The sequence below is a fragment of the Saimiri boliviensis genome, chromosome 17 (assembly GCF_048565385.1).
Source record: "Saimiri boliviensis isolate mSaiBol1 chromosome 17, mSaiBol1.pri, whole genome shotgun sequence".
NCBI lineage: Eukaryota > Metazoa > Chordata > Mammalia > Primates > Cebidae > Saimiri > Saimiri boliviensis.
The window spans coordinates 61701059-61728812 of NC_133465.1; the positions used below are offsets into that span (position 1 = coordinate 61701059).

At 42.5% G+C, this 27754-nt stretch overlaps 1 long non-coding RNA gene across 5 annotated transcripts in view; it reads right to left on the bottom strand.

Moving 5' to 3' along the window:
• Positions 1-27754, bottom strand: part of LOC104651993 (uncharacterized) — a 564635-nt gene that overhangs the window by 10265 nt on the left and 526616 nt on the right. For 2 of the 5 annotated variants that reach the window (XR_012514710.1, XR_012514706.1), the window contains exons 9-11: positions 12605-12923; positions 12380-12476; positions 136-10490 (exon numbers count right to left, since the gene is read on the bottom strand). This is a non-coding gene — a long non-coding RNA (uncharacterized LOC104651993). The remainder of the gene's footprint in view (positions 1-135; positions 10491-12379; positions 12477-12604; positions 12924-27754) is intronic. The other 3 variants (XR_012514707.1, XR_012514709.1, XR_012514708.1) reach the window with 3 other exon arrangements.

Below are 27754 nucleotides of genomic sequence, written 5' to 3' on the forward strand. Positions count from 1 at the left end.
GTTAGAGGCAGGCGTAATTGCAGGCACTAAATTAGCATGGGTCTCTCAGCCGGGGGCTAATCTAAGCCAGACCTCACGTCATGGCAGGCCATAAGTACATTACAATCACAATTCACAAGAAAAGAGAAAACTCACCCGCAATTCTCAAATGTTTCTTTTTAACACAGCAGATGCTTAGCAATTATATCAGAGGCAGAGGCATCTGGAGTAAGCAAGAAAAGTGATTTGGGTTAATAGTCTTAGAAAGGCTAAAGGATTTTCAGTGTATCTACAGGACTGAGCCCTGTGGGTACTCCCCTTTCTCTCCCTGACATCAGCCACGTCCACCCCACCTCTGCCATTACAGGTTGGTGCAACACAAGATCTCCATGCATGCACTGTCCCCCTGCATCTCACACTTCATCGGGACCCTCCTGCTGACCTGGCCCTACGTGGCTGACCTACTGCCTCAATTCTCTAAAACAGTACTTGAACCCTCCCGGTTCCATCTCTTCTCTTTGTAGGTTTCCCTGATACCCATGGGGCCCCACGTTTTTAGACTATGCCCTAACACAGGGCTTTTAAAGCTTACGTCCACATGAAGGCAGAAATCAATCTTGCGTGGTCAAAACAAATACGCTTTCTCAGTGGTAGGCTTAGGAGTGATTTTTTTTCCTCTGTAATCTACACGTATTCATTTTACATTAAAAAAAAGTGTGTGTGTGTGTGTGTGTGTGTGTGTGTGTGTGTGTGTGTCTGTGTTTCATTCAGTTTAAAAATCCACTATACAAACACACCAAAGTTTGCTGCTTCTGGCTTTTTCAACTCTTCACATGCCACAGTCCTGGATTCACCAGTGCAGCTGATCTGCCTTTGAATTTGCCAATTGGGATTCTTTTTGGTGGGGAAGCAGGAAGGCTGGAGTGCAGTGGCATGATCATAGCTCACTGCGGCCTCAAACTCCCGGGCTCAACCAATCCTCCCACCTCAGCCTTCTGAGTAGGTGAAATTACAGGCATAAGCCACCATGTCTAGCTAAGTTTTTAATTTTTTTTTTTTTTGTATTAACAGTATCTTGCTATGTTGCCCAGGCTGGTCTCAAACTTGTGGCCTCAAGTGATCCTCCTGCCTCAGCCTACCAAAGCACTGAGATTACCCTGGTCTTTTTTTTTTTTTTTTTTTTTTTTTTTTTTAATTAATCAAAGCAGAAATCACAGACCCATTGTATTTCTACAGGTGAAAACCTTACAATGTTGCCCGGGCTTAATTTCTATGAGACATAGATTAATTTCTGTGGATGAGAGGTCTCTTTTTCACAGTTTTCTTTTTGTCTGGGACTGCTGCCCTGATAAAACTTAGGCCTTTCCTTGTTAGGACATAGTAACCCTTGCAGCCATATTATAATGAATTTTGTAAAACCTGGCCAAAAATTGGGCTGTACTGGAATGTTACCTTTTAAAATTTCAGAATAAATAGGCTATCAGCAGGATCATGGACAAGTTTTGATCATACAGAGACAGCCATTGTAATAGGACTTTTTCTGTGTTAATATAATGTTTTAATAAAGCCATTTGGCACATGAATAAGACTCTCTTAGACCAAGCATTCTTAACAATGAGAGAATTGAGATCAGCCTATAGGGTGTATTAGTAAAAGTGTCTTTTCTAGCTTTACTAAAACTCTTCCATCTGTTTAGCAATAAATTTATTATTATTAAAACCCTTCTGAAATAGACGTGGTAAAAAAAAAAAAAAAAAAAAAAAAAGTTCTGCCCCTGTTACGATACTTTCCAAACAAGCTTAAAATTGCCCAGAAACAAAAGGCAGGAGAGAAAAGAAAGGGCAGTGTCTCCAGATAATGAAGTTCTGCCTTTGTGTTTTATCTGTGAAACAGCACGGTTTGAAAAGTCTGGATCCCATTTCATCTGAATTCAACATAAATGTAGTGCCTGGAATCCTCCCAAATGAATAAATTCTTTTCTGATAATTTTTAAGTGAGGAAAGATCAACAGGATAGAGGCATGGGGTGGCAGTGGGGGGGATTATAGGCTGCAGAGTGTGTGAGTGAGTGAGTGTGTGTGTGTGTGTGTGTGTGTGTGTGTGTGTGTAGGGTAGAGGGCAATAAAATACACATTAAGGAACAAAAACCTGGTCAAATGTACCCGTTGCTTTCTTTTTGGTGAGCCATGCTGAATTTTGTCTCTCTTTCTTGAAAAACCTTAATAGATTCATATATTTGTTGACTAAGTTCTCTTGTTCATTTCTACTCTGCTTCCCTGTCCCATCCCAAGTACATATTCCTCAGATGGCAACATGTCAAAGCTCCTTCCCTTCTCTCAGATGGTATGCAAGCTCCTGATCTTTTTCTTCTCCCTGGATTGCGCACAAAATGATGTCAATTTATGGTGGGGGTAAGCGGATACGCCATGAACTATTTATCTCTTTAATTTTCCTCCATGTTGTGAGGTCTTGCTGAGTGCAGTCTGCAACTTCTGGAGTAATGAAGAGAACAAAAAGCTGTAAGCCTGTCACACTTACTCTCAGGATCAAGGTTACCAAAGAGGAACTGTGTCATTTCTTTATATAAATGGCTTAAGCAGACCTCAAAAAGTTCTGCAAAGAACACAGTTCTCATTTGGGCTTAATGTTCTCGCTTTGCTTCTTTGCGTTCTTTAAGGAAAAAAAAAAAAACAGGAGGAAAAGAGGCCATTGATCCTCCTCCTTCTTTGACCACTGGAAGAAAGGTAGAGGAAAAGAAAAAGAAAATTAACAAAGAAAGGACCCATGTCCCTCCGGCTTCCTCCTCCTCTCACCATCCACAGGCAAAATCTAATAAAGATGATTAAATTACATGTCTTTTCCTCCCATTGAAATCTACTGCATACTATTCAAATATTAGAACTCAGGAAATAAGGCAGGACAAGGTCCCTCATGAAACCTTAGAAGGCAGCACAGGGGTCTGAGCTGGAGGTCTGCTTGGCTGGGCAGCTCTAATTAAGAAATCACCCTGCTGAGCAGAACTTAATCTAAATAAAATGTAAAAAGGAATCCAGTGAAAACCATTACCTCCACACCCCACATCCTCACCCACCTCACATCCATAGCCTCCATTTCCCTAGTCATAGGAACTCTACCTCCCATCACCTGGGAGTTCGATGTTGTTCTATGAGCCCCACAGTACAATCAAGTGTGAAGTCTCAGCTCTAGAAGAGGAAGCTATGTCTTGTGGGGGCCTCTTGCTGTTTGGCTGGCCTTTCACAGGGCCAGAGGCAGATTTGGTCAATGTTGTTTTGGTTTGCATCGGGATATGAGATGGAGATTTGATCAAGGATTGATTAAAAGAGTTAGTTATCTGCTATAGTTAACAGCAAGTTATTGTGTATCTCAAAATACCTAGAAGAGAGGACTTGAGATGGTCCCAAAACATAGAAACGATACATACTAACAGTTATGGATATTTCAGATACTCTGATGTGACCATTACAGAGTCTACGCATGTAACATAAGATCATATGTACCCCATAAGTTGGTACAAATATTTGGATCAATTTTTAAAAAGCAAACAGGAACAAAAAAAAAGAGTTGACTGTCTGGTCAGCCTTTCTGTTCTTAACACGATGAACTGCCAATCTTCAGCCTCTCTTCAGGCTAGCTGGGTTCTTCCTGCCTATCCATCAGCTACTTTGGAGTAGCCACCTGAGAGAAAAGTCCACATCTGCTTAACTTGATATTGCTCAATATCCTGGTACTAGTTAGTCCTTTATACTGTATTGAATCAGTCTCAGACCTCTGCCCCACCCACGTCCTGGGCGCTCCCTCTGATGTTGGGTAACATTTGTTTAGACTCATTTCCCACTCTCCTCCATAGAGATCTGTTCTGCATTCTCACTGATCTCAGTGTTGACCCCATGAGTGTGCTGTTCTCTATACTACACTTTTGTGACTTTGCATGGACTGCCATGTCCACCCACGGTAGTGGCTCTTAAACTGTTGAAAACCTGTTGAAAGACAAAAACTCTATCCCTAAGATGGGAAAAGCACACATATGTACATAAACGCAGGGTTTGCCAGCGATTTCAGGGAGTACCTCACTCTCTAAGGAGTGTGTGATTGCCAACTTGACCCATTTATGCCTGAGGTTACGGTTTTTGCAGTCAGATCTTGGCAATGATCTTGAGCAGTAGAAGATAAGTAACTCCCACATGCTTAGCGTTCCAATAATGGAACACTAGACATAAATCAGTCGAACCCTTGAGATTGATTATTCCTTTCTCTCTTTTCTCCCATTTTTGGAAAACTCCTACTTATCCTCAAGGAGACCTCCACAAAGTTTGCAGACTCGTGCCCTGTGCTCCTTGATGTCTTTTGTCTGTAAGGCCAGTATACCACTTACCACAGGACAATAATTTGTTTGCGTGTCCATCTTCTTCTAGACCAAAGGGGGGCAAATGTTCTCTGAAAAGTACCAGATAGTAAATATTTGAAGCTTTGTAGGTCATATGGTGCCTGTGGCAACTACTCAACTCCGCTGTTTTTGCAAAAGCAGCCACAGAAAATGTCTTAGTCTGTTTGGGCTGCTATTAAAGAATACCATGGACTGAGCAGCTTATACACAACAGACATTTATTTCTCACAGTTCTGGAAGCTGAGAAGAATAAGGTCAAGGCTCCAGTGGATTCCACATCTGGTGAGAGCCGACTTCCTGGTTTGCAGGTGGTGCATTTTCTCTATGTCCTTACATGGCAGAAGGGAAAAGGGAGCCCTCTGGGATCTCTTTTTATAAGGGCACTAATCCCATGCATGAGGGCTCCACCCTCATGACCTAATGTATTAGTCCATTTTCACACTGCTGATAAAGACATACCCAAGACTGGGAAATTTCCAAAATAAAGAGGTTCAACGGACTTACAGTTTCATGTGGCTAGGGAGACCTCACAAGTATGGCAGAAGACAAGGAGAAGCAAGTCACATCTTACATGGACAGTAGCAGGCAAAGGGGGAGAGATTGTGCAGGGAAACTCACATTTTTAAAACCATTATAGGCCAGGTGCAGTGGCTCATGCTTACAATCCCAGCACTTTGGGAGGCCGAGGCGGGTGGATCACAAGGTCAAGAGATCGAGACCATCCTGGTCAACATGGTGAAACCCCGTCTCTACTAAAAAAAAAAATACAAAAATTAGCTGGGCATGGTGGCGCATACCTGTAGTCCCAGCTACTCAGGAGACTAAGGCAGGAGAATTGCTTGAACCTAGGAGGCGGAGGTTGCAGTGAACCGAGATCACACCATTGCACTCCAGCCTGGGTAACAAGAGCGAAACTCCATCTCAAAAAAAGAAAAAATAAATAACCATTATATCTCATGAGACTTATTCACCATCAGCATGGGGAAGACCTGCCCCCATGATTCAATTACCTCCCACCAGGTCCCTCCCATCACACATGGGAATTCAAGATGAGATCTGGGTGGGGATACAGCAAAACAATATCACCTAATCACCTCCCGAAGTCCCTACCTCCAAATACCATCACACAGGGGATTAGATTTTAACATAGGAATTCCAGGAGGACACAGACATTTAGCCTATAGGGGACAATATGGAAACAAATGGACATGGCTCCCTTCCATTAACACTTTATATGCACTGCAATTTGAATTTCATATTCTTCTCATGTCATAAAATACTTTGTTTTTCAAACGTTAAAAAATGTAAAAAGTATTCTTATCTCTTGAGCTATTCAAAAACAGATGGGGTAAGGGGGCAGATTTAACCCACAGGATATAGTTGCCACTCCTGTTCTTGATAGAGGAGAAGCCCTCAAAGGTAAATCTTACTCATTTTTGAACTTCATTATCTAATCCCTCAATTCATCTTTGAGTTTCATTATCTAGCATTAACTGATACAAAACATGCATATAAATATAGAATTGACCCTTGAGCAACATAGGTTTGAACTGCACAGGTCCTCTTGGATTTTCTTCTGCCTGTGTCACCCCTAAGACAGCAAGAACAAGACCAACCCCTCCTCTTCCTCCTCCTCCTCAGCCTAGTCAATGTGAAGATGGTAAGGATGAAGCCCATTATGATGATCTGCTTCCAATAATAAATGCATTTTCTTTTCTTTATGATTGTCTTAACCTCTCTCAAGTCTATTGTAAGAATTCAGTGTATAAAACATATGATGTACAAAACTTGTATAATCAACTGTTTCTGTTATCGATAAAACTTCCAGTCAACAGTAACCTATTAGTAGTTAAGTTTTCAGGGAGTCAAAAGTTATATGCCAACTTTTGACCGCATGGGGTGTTGGGGCCCCTACTCTTGAAGCGTTGTTCAAGCTTCAACTCTAATAACTATAAACACAATGACATTTTGATGACAAAAAGTTCCTTGAGACAGAGCCTGAATAGAACAACCATAAATGTGGCTTTAGGGACACTGTGCGGCTTCATGTTTCATCATGATTAGAGATGTAATACCTTAAAATAGCCACCAACACTCCAGTCACAAATTCTGGAGGTCTGGGATCATTCCATAAATCACTGGGTAGATGCAAAACTTTCTAGAGCAGTCTAATATCAGTAGAGTAAAAAATATCTCCTGTTAAAGAGATTTCTTTACCACTCCCCGCTTTCATGCAATCACAGCTTCTTTGAGCCTCTCTTTAACAATCTCTTAAACCTTCTGAGTAGGCAGTTCTGATACAGCTCCCAATGATCTCCCTTCCTGGTGTTCAAGCCCTGGTGTAATCCCCTCTTCTTGAATGTGGGCTGGACTTAGTGATTTGCTTCTCATCAATCGAATACACAAAAGTGATGAGCTGTCACTTCCAAAATTAGTTCAGACAAAGCTGTAACTTGTGTTTTGTAAGCAGCCTCGCTCCATCGCCTTCTCAGCTTGTATGCTTTGAAGAAGCAAGCTGCAGTGTTGGGGAAGCCCCTGTGGCAAGAAAATGAGGGTGGCCTCCAGCTGATGGCTGGTGAGAAACTGAGACCTACCTTCCTTCCTTCCAGCAATCGTCAAGTAACTGACTCTTCCCAACACCATGTGGGTGAGCTTACAAGTGAACCTTTCTCTAGTTGAGGTTTCAGATAAGACCACAGATATTATACTAACACCTTAATTGCAGGCTTATGAGAAACATTGAAACGAGAAGACTAAGTAAAACCATATCTGGATTCCTGACTTACAGAAACTGTGAGATGACAAATGTGTGTTATCTTCAGCCACAAAGTTTTGGGGGTGATTTGTTACACAGCAGTTGATAATAGCTACCTCAACCTATAGTGATAAATGGATGTCTATTTACTCATTCTCTCTACCAAAATGTTACGTTCCTGTAGGGCAGAGGTTAAAACATATTCATCCTGATACTTCTTCTCACAGCTCATAACATGCAACCTGGCCCACAATACATGATTAATCAATGTTTGTTAAATTAACTTGTATTTTGAGTTTCATTGAAATCAGTTAATTGAAGTGACAAAGATAACATTTAAATGTGCATCAGCAGTAGTACAAAGCAGATGGCTGGTTACGATACAAAGTTTTTGAAAATTGTGAGGGGAAAAAATTATTTATATTTGTACCCTGTTGTACCCAGCTTAGGTTTCAAAAACTTTCAGGGGGGGTTTATTCATTTACAAAAGACTTCAAAGTCAGTGCCTCCCCACCACACCACAGAGGTCTTTGTCCTTATTGATCCAACAGTACTGACTTGCCCGGCGCATAGTGGGAGCGACTATAAGGAGAGAGGAGAAGAAAGAAATAGAAACAACTGTGAAAAAAGTTGAAGAAAAAAGAAAAGGATAGAAAAAGAGCAGAGGAAAAAGAAGATGTAGTTAACATCCAAGCCAGATGCAGAGAAATGATTCAAAAGAAAAAGTCTGATTTTCCTGTCTGTAGTCATAAATATTTTGACAAGGCACTAGGCATTTATCAAAAAGGAGGAAAAAAAAAAAGAATAACAGAGTTTGTCTTCCAAAGGACCCAACACTCTTGGAATTCAATGACCTAATTCTATATATGGTTGCAGTGTAGAGACTGCCTCTCTTGTCTGATTCTCATGGCACTGAGACCTCTGATTTCTCAACAGCGCAGGGCACAGGACTATCAGAAGTCAGGAATGAAGAACAGAGGATGTGGGGAACAGTCTAGATATTATGCTCAGCAAACATATTTTTAAGTCAGTGTAGATTCTCACTCTCTATCTTGCTGGTTGCTTATCTTAGCAGTTAAATCAACTTTTCATTACTTTTGTAGACATTATATAATATTTTCTCCCTGCAGCTCCAGCCACCAGCTGTTAGTCAGCAGAATGGGAGAGGGATTGGGTCAGCTTGAGCAGAATAACTTCCATGCAGACTTACGAGGGAACCAATTCCCAGCCACTGAACAAACCTAAATGTACTACAATGACCATAGAACCAAAGAGATCTTAAGAGAGAAATCTGAGAGCATTCAAAGGTCAAAACAATTGGAGCTAGTTCCTTCAAGCTTAAATATTCTCATCTGTAAAGGGGGGACAATAAGTGTGTGTCTTATAGGGTTATTTTGAAAGCTAACTATGTGTAAAAGCCTCAGTCTACTGAAAGGTTACTCGACCATAATACTCTTTTCATTTTGTGTGGGATAATCCTTTGTTGTGGGTTAAGGATACTGTCTTGTACATTACAGGATATTTAAAATGTCCTTAGCTTCTATCGACCAGATGCTAACACCCCACCCACAGACCACCATCCTCTCCATCATCACCATCAAAAACGTCTCCAGACATTTCCAAGTGACCCCTGGGAGGGTAAAATCACCCCTGGTTGAGAACCAGTGTTCTAGTGCTTGGCATTGTTCCATAAATATCGGATGATATTTTTATCATTATAATTATTACTAAAGGCAGCACCACCCTGCTATGGTGACAGCTCCTCAGTCTCACTGAATGCCCAAAATAGTTACTGCATTTCTGCATCTTTTCAAGAGTAACGGTTGAAAAGAGACATGGCAATTCATCTGACAGCAATCCAATAGGAAACCTGCTGTCTCCGTAGAAACTCTTTTCATGGAAAGAGAAGGGGCTACCATTTTGTTCTGCTGCAGGAACCAGCTCTATTCTTCAGCCTTACAGTTTGTGAAATGCTGCAGACTTTTCCAGGGGCATAAATTCTCCAACTTTAGGGATTGCCGGTATAATTGACTCTTGAAGCTGATGTTGGATTTCCAAAGTTACCACCATTTTTACCTTAGAAAGGAAGGAAAAAGATATTCAAGAAGGAGAATTTTTCAACAGAAGTTACCCCATTTGCTGTTTTTGTGGTTTTGTGCTTGTTTGGGTTTGCAAGTATGTTTTTTGCCCAAATTGTTCTTGCATATTCTAACAGTGTTTGCTTTACGTGTTTTGATACCACGCTGTTTTGAAGGTACAAATGTTTTTCATGGCATGTCTTGTGTTAAGTGCACAAACTGAGAGGTGAATATTGGGACTGAATAGAGTACAGTATTCCTCAAAGTTTTTAACCAAATAAACGCTAAGAGGAAAGTGAAGCAAGATTTCTAGAGGTCTGGAAGTGGCCAGCTGATAATACGGCATCTCTATCCCTCCTATTTTTATCTTTAGACTAAATGCAAATTTTTCTTTCTGTGCTAAAAGGAAGTTTCACTAGTTTCAAGGTAAAAATATGTAAATAGGCTCTCCATATTGGCTTGTTTATTCTGTGGTTTCTCCTACTCCCTTTTTTAAAGTATGTGCAGTGAATTTCCAAAGATCATAATCTTAGACTCTAACAGACCTGAACTTCAGTCCTTGGCTAAACTGCTGATAGAATGGGTTAACTTGGGCATATCACTTAATGCTGGTGACCCTCAGTTTCCATATCTGAAACGAGGAAATAAGAAGTGACCTACCATGTCGCACCCTCATAAGCAGTAAAGATAATATACGTAAACAATAGAGCAGAGGGCCAGGCACAGAAAATTCTCGATAGTCAGTAGCTGGCATAATTATTATAAAGAAGAGCACTTCCGATGTAAGACATAGGCAGAGGGTCATAAGTGTGTTAATCTGCCCCCACCTCCCAACCCTCTACCTGCCCTCCACACCTGGCCACCTGCCTCTGTGCTGGTCTTGCTTAACCTTTCCCAACAGGAAGAAGCTGGGCTCTTGTGAAATAGTTCCAAGGATGAAACTAACACAACTCATTAACCCTCCCAAATATCTGTGCTATAAGGATTTCCTGTCACTTTCCCATGACTCTGAATTACATCTACCCTGAGCCCTACCACAAAATCTGGGACATTACTTTGTCATGCTGACAGTTTCCCAATGCCTGGCTTTGTTCACATTGTTTCCCAGACCCATCTTCTGAAGATTCCGATTTGCTTGGCATAGGAAGAGGAGCAAAGAATTTATACTTTTAGCAAGCCCCCTAAAGTTTTCCTAAGATGGTGCAAGTTGAGGAAGCACTGCATTGTGCAATCTGCTTCTGTTGCCCGCAGTGCCAGGACACATCTCCATACATCTAGAACAAAGAACAACAAGTTTAATATCTTTATTAAAAAAAAAAAACACGGATCATGGCAAATTTAATATTAGTCTAAGTATCTGTCAGAATTCAAACATACACACTCCTTGACCCAGCAATTCTACTTCAAGGAATTAGTCTTAACAAATATACTTCCAGATCTACAGAAAAGTGAATGTAAAAGCATTGTCTCTAATGCTATGCAGAAGCTTTGCAGTCTCTAATTTAATGGAGAAGACTGTGAGAAAAAACCTAATATCCAACAATGGGGGAAGAAATTTATGGCATAGCTATACAATAGAATATTACGGAGATTTACAAAGACAGCTCTCTGTGTTCTGGTATTTTATATCAACACAAGCGATTCTGTACGTGTTGAATTAAACAAAAAGGTCTTCAAGTTATATTTTAAATTAAAAACGGCAAGGTGCCTAACAGTATGGGTAGGAGTCGATCTGTCTCCTTCCTCTCTGTACACCTTTCTATCTTGATTGTATGTGTCTTGTGCATTATAGGATAGTCAGCAACATCCTTTGCTTCTATACAGCAGATGCTAACACCCCACCCGCAGACCACCATCCTCTCCATCATCACCATCAAAAATGCCTCCAGACATTTCCAAGTGTCCCTTGCGGGGTAAAATCACCCCTGGTTGGGAACCACCATTCTAGTGCTTGAATACATGCACTTACCATCCCTAGAAGGGTATCCAGGAGCACCACTGGTGCCTGCAGGGTAGAGGACTGATGCCTAGGTGCCAAGGCCAGGAGGGGACTGAATTTGCCCAATATATGTTTTGGACCTTTTGATTTTTGTATCATGCATGGATTTGACCTATACAAAAGTTTATTTTGATTTAAAACAGAAGCCCTCAGTCTAGCTAGCACTCGTACCCTACATTTATTCCTTCCCTTTATGGTTCTCTTTCCTTACCCCACAGCTTTGCTCCTCCTTTCACATTAGTAGAATCCTTTCCTGTCCTCCATTTCCACCATGGTGTAGACTTCCTCTCTCCCTAGTTCCACTCTGCTTAAGCCTCCCTCTTTCGTGGAGGGATGTCTGTCACCTTCAAAGTTCTACTAAAGCTGCCTTGAATCTAAGGCACCCAGGAGGGTTTGCTGCCCTGATGAAATACACTCCATGACCGTACCCTTCCTGTGTATCCACACATTCCTTATTAACTGGAGATCTTATCACACAGAAATGCTTTAAAAATAATTCACTTTAGTGTCAAACTTTTTTCTCTTTTAAATTTTTATACATTTTTAATCTAAGGATGCCTAGAAAACAGTGATGTCTGTTTGAATTTGACAAGTGTGTTTGCATTTCAAACATAAATTTCTCGGTAAAGAACAGACTCCCTATTTATCCTATACAATATCAATATGAAAAATACCTACTTTTAATATCTCCTACCAGCCTAATTATAAGATCTTGGAAGGGGGAAAATTTATCTTTAAGCATTCTACTTTCTTCTTAGGGCTTAATGCAGAAGTTTGCCATTAAAGACCCTTAAGAAGTACTAGTTGAGTGAATATCAGAATGAAGTAGTGGATGTACTTTTTTTTAAGTTCTGGGGTACATGTGCAGGATGTGCAGGTCTGTTACATTGGTAAACGTGCAATGGTGGTTTGCTGCACCTAACAACCCATCACCTAGGTATTCAGCCCTGTATGGATCAGCTATTTTTCCTAATGCTCTCCCTCCCCATTTGACCCAGTAATCTCATTACTGGGTATACACCCAAAAGAACAGAAATCATTCTATTACAAAGATACATGCATGCATATGTTCACTGCAGCACTATTCACAATAGCAAAGACATGGAATCAACCCAAAAGTCCATCAATGATAGACTTGATACAGAAAATGTGGTACATACACACCATTGAATACTATGCAGCCATAAAAAGGAATGAGATCATGTCATTTGCAGGCACATGGATGGAGCTGGAAGCCATTCTCCTCGGCAAACTAGGATATCTGCAGGAACAGAGTATACAATTCTAATTCATTTCCAGGGGCGTTTGTTGATTGTATTTTGGCAGAAGCACATATGGTTTGTGACACAGTGTCAGTACCATGATTGCACAGTCAATTTTTTTCCTTACAGTTGTTGGCTTGTTCTTGGTACAGTCACGGAGTATCCCTTGTTGACCCTTGACCCCATCTATGTCCTTCAGAGCACCAAGCATAGGGATGTGCCCACAGCAGGTATCTGAGAAACAGTATGGAATGAATGTCCTTTGATGAGCAATATAAAGAACATGTAGAAAGCTTGGGGAAAAAGTAAGCAGTAAAAGTAAACAATGACCAACTTGCCCCGAAATCTGCATATGGTTAGATTCAATGTTCATCATGGTACACTGCTGGTGGGAGTGTAAATCAGTTCAACCATTGTGGAAGACAGTGTGGCGATTCCTCAAGGACCTAGAAATAGAAATTCCATTTGACCCAGCAATCCCATTACTGGGTATATATCCAAAGGATTATAAATCATTCTACTATAAGGACACATGCACACGAATGTTCATTTCAGCACTGCTTACAATAGCAAAGACCTGGAACCAACCCAAATGCCCATCGATGATAGACTGCATAGGGAAAGTGTGGCACATATACACCATGGAATATTACGCGGCCATCAAAAACGATGAGTTCGTGTCCTTTGTAGGGACATGGATGAACCTGGAAACCATCACTCTCAGCAAACTGACACAAGAGCAGAAAATCAAACACCACATGTTCTCACTCATAGGTGGGTGTCGAACAATGAGAACACATGGACACAAGGAGGGGAGCACTACACACTGGGGTCCGTTGGGGGGAAATAGGGGAGGGACAGTGGGGGTTGGGGAGTTGGGGAGAGATAGCATGGGGAGAAATGCCAGATATAAGTGATGGGGAGGAAGGTAGCAAATCACACTGCCACGTGTGTGCCTATACAACAATCTTGCATGTTCTTCACATGTACCCCAAAATGTGAAATGCAATAAAATAAATTTTTTTAAAATGTTCATCATGGGAGGAAGACTGTAGGCATGTTTGGGGGGTTGGCCATCTCTCCATGCTTTCCAGGAAGCTGGGTTTACGTCTTCTGAGGTAAGAACTGGAGTAGAATATAGTTTTTCTAGATATTTGTGCTTTGCTAACTCCCGTCTTCCAAGGAGGGGGACGGTCTGCCTATTACAAGAAGGATGTGATCCTTTAGGCTTTCAAGAACTTCATTAAAAATCATAACTGGGGCCAGGCATGGTGGCTTAAGCCTGTAATCCCAGCACTTTGGGAGGCCAAGGTTGGGGGATCACGTGAGGTCAGGAGTTCGAGACCAGCCTGGTCAACATGGTGAAACCCCATCCCTACCAATGACACAAAAAATAGCTGGGTGTACTGGTGTGTGCCTGTAATCTCAGCTACTCAGGAGGCTGAGGCAGGAGTTGCTTGAACCCAGGAGGTGGAGGTAGCAGTGAGCCGAGATCACGCCATTGCACTCCAGCCTGGGTGACAAGAGTAAAACTGTCTCAAAAAAGAAGCATAACTGATATTAACAGACATAGTCACAGGCCAGTTCGTGTTTTTCCACTGATACGTGCTCTCAGGACTCTCCAAATGAAGGCTGGCCCACAGTCACCACAGTTAGGGAGGGTAACATTCATGGAGGGAAAGGGACTGGGATCACCCTAGAGACCAAGCAATCAACAAAACTGTGATTATGATTTTACCTAGATTGAGTGAAACATCAGGGATTCTAAGCAGTTTCCCAGCGCTTACTTTCCACTGGTAACCAGTAAGTTGGTAACCCTTAACGTGCACATACTGAGCATTATCTCTACAAGAACAAAAGCTTAATTGGAACATTTTGCACTCTTAACAGAAGAGTTTGCCTTCGACATCTTGGTGACCAGTGTGAGTCAACTTGAAGACCACATTGAACTATCTCTCTCTTCTGATCAGATGAGGATGTAAGTGGTCCTACAGTCCACAGAACCCATCCAGGTATGACAGAAAGACAACAGCTTTGGGGTGAGGCATTTTTCATTTGATGTAACTGTCTTAGCCTGTTCTCACACTGCTATAAAGAACTACCTGAAAATGGGTAATTTATAAAGAACAGAGGTTTAATTGGCTCATGGTTCCACAGGCTGTAAAGGAAGCCTGGCTGGGGAGACCTCAGGAAACTTACAATCATGGTGGAAGGTGAAAGGGAAGCAGGCACAATCTTCACATGGCAGAGCAAGAGAGAGGAAGGGCCAGATCTTATGAGAACTTACACGGTTATTATAAGAACAGTAAGGGAAAAATCTGCCCCCATAATCCAATCACCTCCCACTGGGTCCCTCTCCCAATGCTGGGAGTTACAATTCAACATGACACTTGGGAGGGGACCCAGAGCCAAACCGTATCAGTCACTAAAAAGTAATGAAATTATCTCACCTGTATCTGAATAGAACTCAGTTGTTAATATGAGATAAACGACCAAAAAAAAAAAAAAAGTCAAGTGAACCCATCACCTCTGGGTATGACCTATTTTTCCAGAGTCAAGCTGCAATTAGATGGAAAAATGAATGCCCAAGAGAAAAGTTCTGCTATTTTGGAGACTGTATGTAAAAGAAAACACTGCATGGGAGGTCTTCCAGGATAACCTTGTCTGGTGACCATAGTCAAGCTACTGAAGATGGCATCTGTAGAGCAGATCCAATAACACCTACCACATGGAGTTGTCATGAATGTAGGTTGATAGACATAAGGTACACGGCATTATGTGACTGTCAAGTGCCTAGAACACAGTAGGAACTTAACAAATGCTTAACCCGTGGGAAAGACCATTACCCAACTACACACCCAACTTCAGACCCACGCAAGGACTTGATTTCCACTACAGGCTCTAATGACACAGTGTTATCCAAGGCTAAGACTGCAGGAGGCCAAGGGGGACATTCCCGCCAAGCCCATCTACAGCTCAGGGAAGGTTCTGAATTAAATCGTCATTGTGCAGGTCTAAGTGACACAGCAACTGTTCCATGCGGGACTTTAGATAACTGTCATTTGCCTGCTGTCTAATTATCAGTACTGGGGTTGCTCCCTTCCCTTGTAATAACTGTCCATTAGTTAGCTCATGGCCAACGGGCTGAAAAACAGAAGGTGGTTGGTGTCAGCCTCCTGAGCTGCCAAGCAGAGACATTTTTCTCAGGTTTCTGGGTGAGTTTTTAAGCCAATGCTCTTGAAAGGGAAGCAGAGCCTTCGTGCCACAGACATCTGGGACACAAGAGCTAGGCAGTATTTTTGAAAAGTCATTATCGCTCACTGATGATAAAGGGGCATTCACGGTGAGCAAAGCCTCTCCACGGGAATGGGTGGAGCTGGGGCTACCAGGCAGGCTGCGAACTAAGTTTGCAGCCAGTTTTCTTTTTCCAGCATCTCTGGACTTGAGCAGATGCCAACACAGCTAACAGCTTTAGGAGGCCCCCGTGGACACAGATAGCAAGCCCCCATCTTTTCCATGGAATCTAGCAGTAGCTACCAGGGGCGTCATCACACTGCATTAATTTTTTCCCTTGCCTGGTTTCCCACATTCTGTGACCACCTTAGCATGTGCCAGGGAAAATATTGAAAGCCTAGGTAAACGAAGGGGAACCCAGCATTCACCAGTCTGGCCTTAAAATAGCCAGTGGAACGCCCCCATCCCAAAGAGTACACAGGCAGTGACTGCAGCTAGTGTGCTCAGAGCAGCCACCCACCACACCCCAACGGCTCATCCGATTCCCATGAAAGCCTATCTCAGAGAGAGGACAAAGACGCAGCCAGGCTCCTTTGCTGCCTCATTCCCTTTGGGTTCAGGAACATAGGTGAATATTAATGAACACCAAGTGACCTGATGCAAACCAGTGCATGCCACTGGACTGGACAGGGTGAGGACACTGGTGAAATATGTTTGGGGTAGGGTACGGGGCTGGGCAGAGCAAATGGGGAGAGCCAAGAGGAAGAGTGTTCCCGCAGGAGCGTGGAGGCCTCGGGCGTTACGGGGCACACCCTGGGGCTGAGCTCCCAGGCAGAAGGGAAAATGTTTTCACACTGACTGCTGGGCAGCCTGGCATGTAGCTCTGGAACCTGCTGCTGTGTCCTGAGGCTGCACATCTTGGAAGGAGTGTGTACAGAAGGGAGAGGCCCAATAGGATGAGGTGCAGAAGGAGGAAAGGAGAACAGAGAGATCGGAGGAAAAGGAAAAGTATATAGCACAGCAGCTTTATTTTCCTCGTAAAAACTTGCCTGATTTAGCACATAAACATGCAGGACACCCAGTGAAATCAGAATTTCAGATTAACAACAAATATGGTTTTCAGGATAAGTATGCCCCAAGCAATATTTGTGACATACTTTGACTAAAGAAACAAAAAATCAGTGTCTATCCAGAATTCAAGTGTAACTGGGTGTTCTGGATTTTATAGGCACCCCTATCCCCCACATCTTGCTCCCTGGGCTATACTGGAAACTCTCAAAGGCTGAGACTGTTTCTGCCATATCCTTCCTGCATTCCACATGCCACTTTGCTCTGCAATGTTGCACAGAAAGGCATCATAGCAAGGATAAGTGTGAACACTCAGCAATCTGGCTGTCCTGACTTCACCTATTATTAGCCCTTGATCTTGGTCAAGTAACTTAATCACTGTTTTCCTAAATTTCCTCATCTGCTAAATGGGGATAATGATAGTTGCCTGACTTAGAGTGTGGTTATAAAAAAAAAAAAAAAAAAACCATACATGGAAAGCATTTACCGTATCATAGGTTCATGGAAAGTACTCAATAAGTGCCAGCCATTAATCAATATTGTTGTTACTATTATTTGATCCTCAGTAAATAAGGGAATTTGATAGAAAGAAACTAACTCATGAGTATTAGAGTCCTGCCTGAGATGACCCTGGACTTCTGCAATCAGCTTTGTGACCTTGAGACAGTCTTTTACTTTGGGGTTGCGAGACACCCTCTAATTCTAAAATCCCATCATTTAAACAGGTTGAATGAGTAAGAACCAAATGAAATAAAACTATGTCAATAGATGTGTGCATGGGCTAAGAAAGTTAGAAGGTAGAAATACAATGGAGGATGTTTCACCAGACAAAATAATGATGATGATGATGATGATGATGATGATGATGATGATGATGATGATGATAAGCCTGTTACCAAAGCCCAGTTGTCTGGCCTTAATGTTCTGATCACAGGAAGGCTAGGTTTCAGAGACTTAGACAAAAGACAACTACATTAGAGCAGAAAATGTCTGTCTCAACTTGGATTTACAGAAAACAAAACAAAACAAAACCCTAGTGCTATGGTCTAAATGTCTGTTTCCCCCAAATTAGTATGTTGAAATTCTAAATTCTAACCATCATATTAATTTGAGGTGGGGCCTTTGGGGTGTGATTAGGGAATAGGGGTGGAACCTTCACGAACGGGATTAGTAGCTTTACAAGACAGGCTCCAGGGAGAGTGTCATCCGTTCCAGCATATAAGAACACAGAGAGAAGGCTTCATCTGTGAACCAGAAAGTGCGCCCTCGCCAGATCCCATACGTGCTAATGCCTTGATCTTGGACTTCCCAGCCTCCAGAACTGTGAGGAATAAATTTATGTTATTTGTAAGCCACCCAGTGTGTAGTATTTTCTTATAGCAGCCAGAACAGACTAAAGCAGCTAGTGTAATACCAGAATGCCCAACAGGGAGAACCTTCCCAGTTGCCAGCCCACTTGGTTGCAGTAAATACATTCACGGGAGCCAGCACCAACACAGCAGAGAAGCCGTGGTCCCCACCATCCACGATGCCTTTGTGGCCTGAAGTTACTCCACTGTGATTTTCAGTGATTCCAAATAATTTCAATTCCCCCTGGTGATCTTTATAGCTACTCCTCACTACCCCTGTGAAATTATTACATAACCACAAATAAAATACTGTCCTTCTCACGTTATTTTCAGGAAAGAGTATCAGCACCAAGAGGCCAGGGATAGGCAGACATCTTCATAGCAATGGTTTCCTCCCAGGTGTCTCTTGTAGCAGGTGATGAAAGGGAATGGAGGAGAAGAGGGGCAGCCAGAAGTCTACTAGCAATGTGGACTCTCTTTACTTTGGGCTCAGGAGCCTTTGGGGAATGACACAATAAAGAGAAGATACAACCTCCTACCCTGGCATCTTCATAATATGCATGGGAGGCAAAAGCCTCTTCAATACAACAATGACAAGAGGCTGAATGTAGAAATATACAGGTGCAAAATAAATCTAAGGTAGATGGAGTGAATTTGTGCTACAATAGCAAAGAATGAGTCACACCCAGGCCTAGCCAAGATAGAAACTTTCAACAGGTACATGATTGGTTGGGGAAGAAGGTGAGAGTCAAAAGAATAATGTTCTATGCAAAGATAGGAAGGTTTCAAGAGCATGACAGAGAATGATCATGAGGGAGAACCTAGTTAAGGAACTAGGTAGGAGGTATGTGAGCTCTGCAGCATGGAAGCTGGGCTCCTGACTCATTAAATTAGCTCATATATCGGGTTGCTCCTAAATAATTGTATTTTCTATCTGTTGTAATGTGATTTAAGGAGATTTGCAAAAGCACTGAATGGCCTACCAATTTAAAAATATGTCCTCCACCAACCCAAAATTCCATCCACTGAATCTTTCTGATTATATTCTACTGAGGGATTATAAATTGACTGTCTACGGAAGGCAACAGCTCATGAAATTATAAATCACATCTTTTTAAGTAGCCATTCACATTCAGAAATTTATCCTGCAGGTATACTTGAGCATGGACGAGGTTATTTATTTCAGCATTGTTTACAAGATCAAAATATTGAAGCAACCTAAATGACCATCACAAAGGGACTCATTGATTCACTTATGGTATTCATACATCCACAGAATAAACGCACGTTAATAGAAGACATGGAAGTTCTTGAGTTATTGACATGAGACGATCTCTAAAATATGTTGTTTCAAACAAAAAGGCAAAGCCTGTAGGGTATGTTGTCATGTTGTAGAAAATTAAAAGAGTCACAAGGAGAAGGACCATAACTCTCCACTCATTGAGTCTGGGCTGCATTTAGTGACTTTCTCCCAAAGATTACAGTATGGAAGGGACGAGAAGTAACTTTACTCTGGAGAAACCTGACACACACTACCTTGGCCAGGTGATCAAAGTTAACATATCAGCAATAAGTCATGTTGAAGCACAAAGCCTTGATATCACAGGATGAGAAAGGCATTTCATCTCTGAGGTCATCTTTTCAAAGGCCCATATCTAACCATGAGAAAAACATTAGTCAAACTCAAGTTGAGGAACCTTCTTCAAAATACTTGACTAGCCCTCCTCAGAAACATCCAGGTCATCAAAAACAAGGAAAGTCTGAGCAACTGTCCCAAATCACAGGAGTCTAAGGAGACATGACAGCTCAATTTAAGATGGGATCCTGGAACCAAGAAGGGACACTGGGGTAAAACTAGTGAAATCTGATGAACAGCAGAATCCCATTAATTCAAATACACCAATGTTGGTTCCCTAGCTATGACCAATGGACCACAAAAATATGAGATTTTTATTTTATTTTTTTATTTTTAGACGGCATCTCACTCTGTTTCCAGGCTAGAGTGCAGGGGAGCAATTTCGGCCCACTGCAACCTCCGCCTTCCAGGTTTAAGCGATTCTCCTGCCTCAGCCTCCCGAGTAGCTGGGACTACCACGCCCAGCTAATTGTATTTTTAGTAGAGACAGGGTTTCACCATGTTGGCCAGGACAGTCTCGATCTCTTGACCTCAATAATCTGCCCACCTTGGTCTCCCAGAGTGCTGGGATTACAAGTGTGAGCCACCACGCCCAGCTGAGACATTAACAAAAGGGAAAACCGGGTGATGCAGTATATGGGGACCCTGAAATTATCTTTGTAACTTTTCCTTAAATTTAAAACTGGTCTAAAATACAGCATTTATTAAAAATTTAAAATCTGTAGAGATTTTACAATTGCCCACATGTGCATAAAACATCTGTGGAAGGACACGCAATGAACTAATCATTGCATTTGCCTCTAGAAGAGGACCTGAGTTCTGAGTTGCTGGGGGAGGTGATTTTATTATTATATTTTGAAATATAATTCATGCAACTCTATGACCACTTTAAGAAAATTTACATCTTACGAAAATAAAAAACAATTTTTAAGACATTTTAAATTTGTTTCTAAAAGACACCTTAGCACTCTTTCTAACATATTCAGCCAGTAGCTCCTGCAAAGAATTCATTAACTTGGATTAACTGTTTTTATTAGTAAGTTGGATGTCCTAGAAGTGCAAGGCTTTGAAGATGAACGGTAATAGGGGTATGTAAGTCTTGAGGAAAGAGAGAATATTGGATAATGGTGTTCTCGGGATATTGTCCAAAAACGTCCCAAGCCTCCGAGAGACAAAGAGAAAGTATGAAATACCGGAGGGATAATGGAAAAAGAGATAGAATACCATGCAGACCAACTTTGCTGACATAAAAAATGTATCGGGATTAGCTCTCCTCTGCTTCCCAATAGACTATATTCTGTATCATCCCAGTTCCAAAATGAGCCTTCCCTCTCCCTCTTGGCCCTTAACCAAGAGAAATAGACTGAACTGGTGAACTTCTAAAGGACACCCGACCCCGAGAGAGCTGCCTCTGGAGCCATTCTTTCCTGTATTTTCCCATCACCCTTCTGTTTCAGTCACCACTTGGCAAAAACCAACTGAGAGGTGACTGTGAATTGAATTCAAATTTGACTCCAGGAGGGAAACAGGGCCCTCCAGTCAGAGCCATAAACCCGAGAGAAAGGGCACAAGATTAACAGGTCACTGAGCCAGCCAGGGCGAGGAGCCAGGAGGACACCCACCAAGAGAGAGGCAGAGAAACGGTTAATAACACAAGGTGACAAATTAAGCCGGCTACTCAGGGGCTCCAGTTTGGCTGATTGTGAAGTCAAAACAGAACTGTCGGAAACCAGGAAGGCACTGTCACTTTTACTGTATTTTTCCACACGTAGTTTTATTTTATTTTTTAATTTGGAAATGTTCGTGGGGAGCTGGAAAATGCAGGCTGGAGGACTCCTGGGGTCTGGGAGGGGAGACACTGTGTCTTTGCAGGATCGCCATCCAATTTGGACCAGCCGCTCCCCCGGGCTCCGGCCACCAGGGGCAGTGGGTCTCCTAGTGGTCGGTCCTCTTCTCTGTCCTCTGCCCCCCACCCCGTGGAGACATTCTCACCTCCTCTCGTTTTCACCGCCCCTCTGTGCCAGTGTGCAGCCTCCTGCCAAGTTACACTAACAGCGTTCCCCATCCACCCGCCACACCAGCTTCCTTGCTGCTGAACCCAGCAGCTGCTTAAAGGGAGCAGATGGAGAAAGGCCTGGAACTCCCAGGCACGAGAGAGACCCTGGGCGGAGAGGCAGAGGAGAAATAAAACGCTCTGCACTGATCCGAGTCGGTATGTGGCAAGCACCAGGCTTCCTCAATGCCTCACATTTGAACAACTAGCCCATGTGCATTCCCTAAAAGGAAAGGGTAAGCTCAGGATGTTTAAAGCGATTGTGGGCCCCATTTCAGGGAAAGTGAAAGAAATTAGGATGAACTGTGACAAAGGTATTCTGAGGTTTACCTGCCCCTTGGAACTAAGAACCTTTGAGCTTCTTAGTGTAACCTTCTAGGCCTAAGTTGTTACTGTGCACGTACTTTCTAAGTTAGAGGATGTATGGTCATCGCAACTTAAAATTTAAATGATACTGTCTACATCAGAGGATATACCCTCTGCATAGACTAATCTTGCAGATGATTTTAACTCCTGGTAGCAGGATTGATGACTTTAATATTAAAGACAAATATGGTCCCCACCACTACACACACACACACACACACACACACACACACACACACACATTCACGGTTTATTCTACAGAGGTATCTCCACCTGGCATTGCAATTTCAAATTTGAATTTAATGTCATCCATTCTGAAGAAGACAAAATGGTTTTACTAAGTGAATTTTAAGCAAGACAAAAATGGAGAGAAGGCAGCACACACAGATGCAGGCATGTGCAGGTCACCCCCCCCACACACACACACACCCTTTCACTCCCCTTTCCCTTCCTGTGAACACCACTGAGCGCCCAAAGAGCACTAGATTTGAGAACCCCCAAACAGCTGCTGTTTTTGAAATGGCTCAGCTAGGGAAATGCTTCCCTATCATCAGGCCAAAGCTGTAATGCTCAGGTCCTGGGTTTCTTAATGATAGTTTGGGGCAAATGCCTGGTGGGTCATCGCCTGAAGACCTTAGCCCCCTAGTTGCAGTCCCTGACCCTATCTCATGCAATAGTGCAGAAACACAATTCTCCCATTGTTCTCTGACTTGGAGATTTGGGGGGAAGGGGAACACAAACCCCCACCTCGAAAAGATTAGTGCAATTATTAGCCAACAGTAATGGCTATAAGCCAATCTGTTCTCAAATCCTCCTGAGCAGCAAGTCACCTTAGAGTCTCTTAAAGCCCCAAACACAAGACTGTGTGTTTGCTTGAATTTGGCCATGTTGTTCTCGAAGGCTGCAGGGCCGGTGGTTAATGCTGCCCCTACCCACAAGGCTAATAAGCAGAGAAGGAAACCGTGAATAACGCGTGTGTCTGATTTTAGTTAAACCCTGGGTCCCCATGCCCCCATAAGTCTGTAAAAGGCAGATGTCCGGTCCACACAACATTGGCAGCCGCCTCACCTAGTGTTGTTTGGGCAAAATGCTTGTTAGAACACAATCATAGATTGTGACTTGTAGTTAGCATTAATTGTAGAATTCTCGAGCACTGACATGCTTTTTCCTTCTGTCACCTTATAGGAATAGATCTTTTCGACCCCTGTGCTACCATTAGCTCTGCTGGTCATTCAAAGTCTCCCATTAGGAAGTATGAGAAAAAAAGTTAAATTCTGTTCCAGGACTTGGTACACCTGACTTACACTGCATGTGTATTTCAAACTGCAGTGTCAGAGAAATGAGGTCTTATCTTAGACTGCCCAATGTGTATTGATTAAATGTAGATAATGATGGGAAATACAAAGAAGAAAAATTCAAGGATAGAAAAGTTTTTTTATATATATTTACATAATGCCAAAGCAACCGATTAACTGACTGGATTTAAGTTGCTGATCAATTAAGTGAGACATTAAGACAAGAACCTGTCACCTGAGTCAAAAACTGACTACTCCACTCAAGAAAGCACACCCCTGTGTAAATAAATATAGAGGTGTGTATCAACATACATCAATATCTACAGTCCAGGGAACTATTCAACCATTCCTTCAATCTTCAAACCATGACTGAATCCCTACTATGTTCCTGGCACAGTTAAAGCCAGAGGCTTGATTTATTTTAGAGTCGCCATATTAAACATCTCTTATTTCTAAAGAAATTCATACTGCTTAGAAAGCACAGGCAAAGGAAAAAAAAAGCCTCAAAGCTGAGCAAATAAAGAAGTAATTTTCTATGCAATGGCAAGCTGGGGAAGCTTTCAAGCATCTATGGTTCATTATTGGGAATACCTATATTAAACTTTGTACATGTCTATGAAATACATTTATGAGGTATTAAATATAACCCTGTTCCTACGAATTAATACCATGTCTTTGCAGCGTTCAGCCTCATTTCTCACACAGCAGGCTATCAGAAAACTCTCTGTTGAAAAGTCTGGAGCCTGAGTCTAAGTCACCAAGTTACAGTGACTCAATATTCTCCAAAATTTATTGTCATACATATACTTTAACAGAACAAGCGATATACTTCTATGCTTGTATACACTTCCCACGATGTACATTGTAATACATACACTTAAACACACATGCACACACAAATCTGTCTGTCCTCTGGGAAGGCTAAGATTTTAGTTAAACCTCAGAAAGACTTCTGCGTGATAATTGGAAGATAACCGAAACCCCTGATGATTCATTTTCTCTACTCACAAGATGGAGGTTAATAAAAATAATAATAAATGGGTCATTTGGAAAGTACCTAAAATCCTGAGGCTAAATGTATTGTGTAGATAGAGGAGAATCTAATGTTATAGAATGTATGCATCAGACCGCTCTCTGGCATTATTCACGGGTCATAAGATAGATGGGAATTTATAACTACTAGAAGGATTTTCTCCTCGGAATGCCTAGAACTAAGCAACTGATGTCATCACTGTCCGTAAGCCATATGGCATTTTTAAGGCTTTGTCAAGCAAATATTTGAAGTGTGCATGTCACATTCAGTTGGGCATTTCTGTGCAAATACAAGCACAATCACAAGTCCATTGAAACCCTGTACTCCTCTCTGCAAAACCGATATAACTCCGTTCATGTCTGTTACTTGATTATATACCCGGCAACGATCATTGTGATCCAGGGGAAGGAGAACAAATAGCAGAGCAAAGAATATTGAGCCTCTGGGAAACACAGAGCCCCAAACCCCTGGGTCCCACTTTCAACTTTAGTTACTTGTCAGCCCAGAGGCCCAGCCTGTGGGAACCCAGCTCACCAGCACCTGCATGTGGATGAACTTTCTAGATAAGTGCCCTGGGTACTAACACGCCGCAGGAAATCCAATCCACAGCTGGTGCCGCTGCTCACTCACTTAACTTTCTCGCCTGGGCAACTAGGCAGGGACACTTCACACTTTCCAACAGCTCCCTTGTCTGCTTATGGGGAATCATGTAGATTGAGAGCAAAGAAATATACAGGAGGCAAGGGCAGGGGACAGAGGCCTGGCCAGGAGCAAGAAGACCCGTGGCAAGAAAGCCTGCCCTTGGGGAGAAGAGTCATTCATACCTCTCTCCATCAATCCCTTGCTGATTATCCTCCTGAACTCCCTTCCCCCAGTTCCTACACATCAATACAATTCCTTTGTAGAGGCTGGCCTGCTTCTCCCCCAGCAGGTGGCCAGAAAGGGAGATTGCGAATCACCCCTAGTGCCTACATCAGGGCAAACATAGAAGAAATGAGGATCACAAGTGAATCATCTGTCAAGGTTGGCAAAAACAAGATTCAACTGACAGCTTTTGAGCTACTCACCCGGATCTGGCATGAGGCTTGACCAAGTCAGGTAAAACTCCAAAATCCAAATGAGTAAGTCCAAGAGTCTCTACCCTGCCATGTTTTCCTCTGCCCCTTGGCCATCGCATGTGGTTTAGCTGACCAAGGACATGGTCCTTTTAAATTCAGCAAGGTTGTAGAACTCCCGGATCTCAGTCTAATTCTGCCTACGATTCCTCAGTCTCGAAGCTGCTTTTGAAGCCCGAAAGCACGGCGGTGGAGTGCAGAATGCTTTCTCCAGACATTAAATGAGCCCACAGAATACCTCAATCTGATCTTTTATAGTGCTTTGTTTATTACCTGTGTGCCCTTATTTCATAAGGGAACTGAGAAAGAGAGAGAGAGAGAGAGAGAGAGAGGGCAGGAATGATGAAGATGACTATTAGTAGCAATCCAAAGACACCTTTTCTTAAGCCTCATTCATAGCAGCAAACGTGGCCAAACAACCTAGCAATTGTTCTCTCAAATGTCACCTTTCTGTATGGGCCACTGTGCCGATAAAACTGGGCTCTCTCGTTTTCTGCTCCCCCTGCCGCCCCTCCCTGAAAAATTACGATGTTATCCTCCAAATATCTCCAGAGAAATTGAACCGACAAGGAAAGCTTTTCTTCTTCTCCCTCCCCGCACCCTCCTCCCGTTTTTTCTTTCTTCTTCACGCAGCTTGAACAATTTGGCTCTGTTCTGGGTGCATTCCTGTGGCCCATTCTCTTTTGGTCCCCTGTGCAGGCCTGAGGACGGTGGGCCAGAACACAGGCCCACATTCAGACCCAGGATGGTGCTTGGGGGGAGGGCCTGGGCGGAGGAAAGTGAACCAAATGTACCTCGGATTGTTGCGCCACCAACTTAATACCTGGGCAGAAAGACAAAGGCTCTTTAGAAAGAGCCCGAGCTTCGGGGGAACCCATCCCCCCATTCTCCCAGAGTTCAGAAAGATAACAGAAGCTGACAATAAGGCGCTCACATAATTAAAGTTTTCCAAGTCATTTCAGGGGACATTACACATGATGACAGAGGACTCGCTGCTAACCCTTTTTGATGAACAATCTCTGTTAAGAAGAGAACCTTTTTCTCCTTGTGCTTGTATCCTTGTGAGCCCAGGCCCATGTGTCTGCACAGACGCATCCATGTTTCGTCGAAACGCCTTTTTACATAAGCAGAGGCGTAACCATTGCTTGGAAATCCTCTGATTTCAGGGGAACCCACAAAATGAGGAAGCCCTCTCAACGTGAACTCTCTTTTATTCTCAACGAAGGGTATGTTGGCATTTTAACATTTTTATTCGTATAAAAATATTTTAACATTTTAACATTTTAACATATTTTATTAAAATATGTTAATATTTTATTGTTAAAATATTAACATATTTTAACAATTTTAACATATTTATTTTTGCTTGGGATCCAGAATTTGTACTTGCCCATATTAGAGGGTAGAAGGCTTGGGAATCGGTTCTGAAAGTAAAAGAAAATTAATTCCTGGGTCCATACAAATCATAAGTGTTTAGAGGGCCTTTCTTCCTAATGAGGCAGGTGCCACACCTGTTAATACAGTCAGACCTCAAGAGGCAACGTCAGGACAGCACCTCATCATCCTTAGCGTCATGCTCCTTAACCAAACTTTTATTAAGAGGAAGAATTTTTAGCCAGAAAGCTGGAAAGCCCTGACACAAAGAGCCAGGCCTACAAGACAACTGGGAAATGAAAAGGGAATGAGTGACTGGGCGCAGTGGCTCACGCCTGTAATCCCAGCACTTTGGGAGGCCAAGGAGGGTGGATCACCTGAGGTCAGCAGTTTGAGACCAGCCTGGCCAACATGATGAAACCCCGTCTCTACTAAAATTATAAAATTTTACAGCGCCTGTAATTCCAGCTACTCAGGAGGCTGAGGCAGGGTAATCACTCTACCCTGGGAGACGGAGGTTGTAGTGAGCCGAGATCGTGCCATTCCACTCCAGCCTGGGCAACAGAGCAAGACTCTGTCTCAAAAAAAAAACAAAAAAACAAAAAAACAAACAAAAAAAGAGAATGGAACAAGTGTGCACCTTAACACCAAACAGGACTTCTGTTCTCTTGTAAACAAAACACAAATACACACTTAGACCACTGCTCTAAATCACTGCTTGTTTTTCAAGAAGACTATTTGCTCCACGAGACAG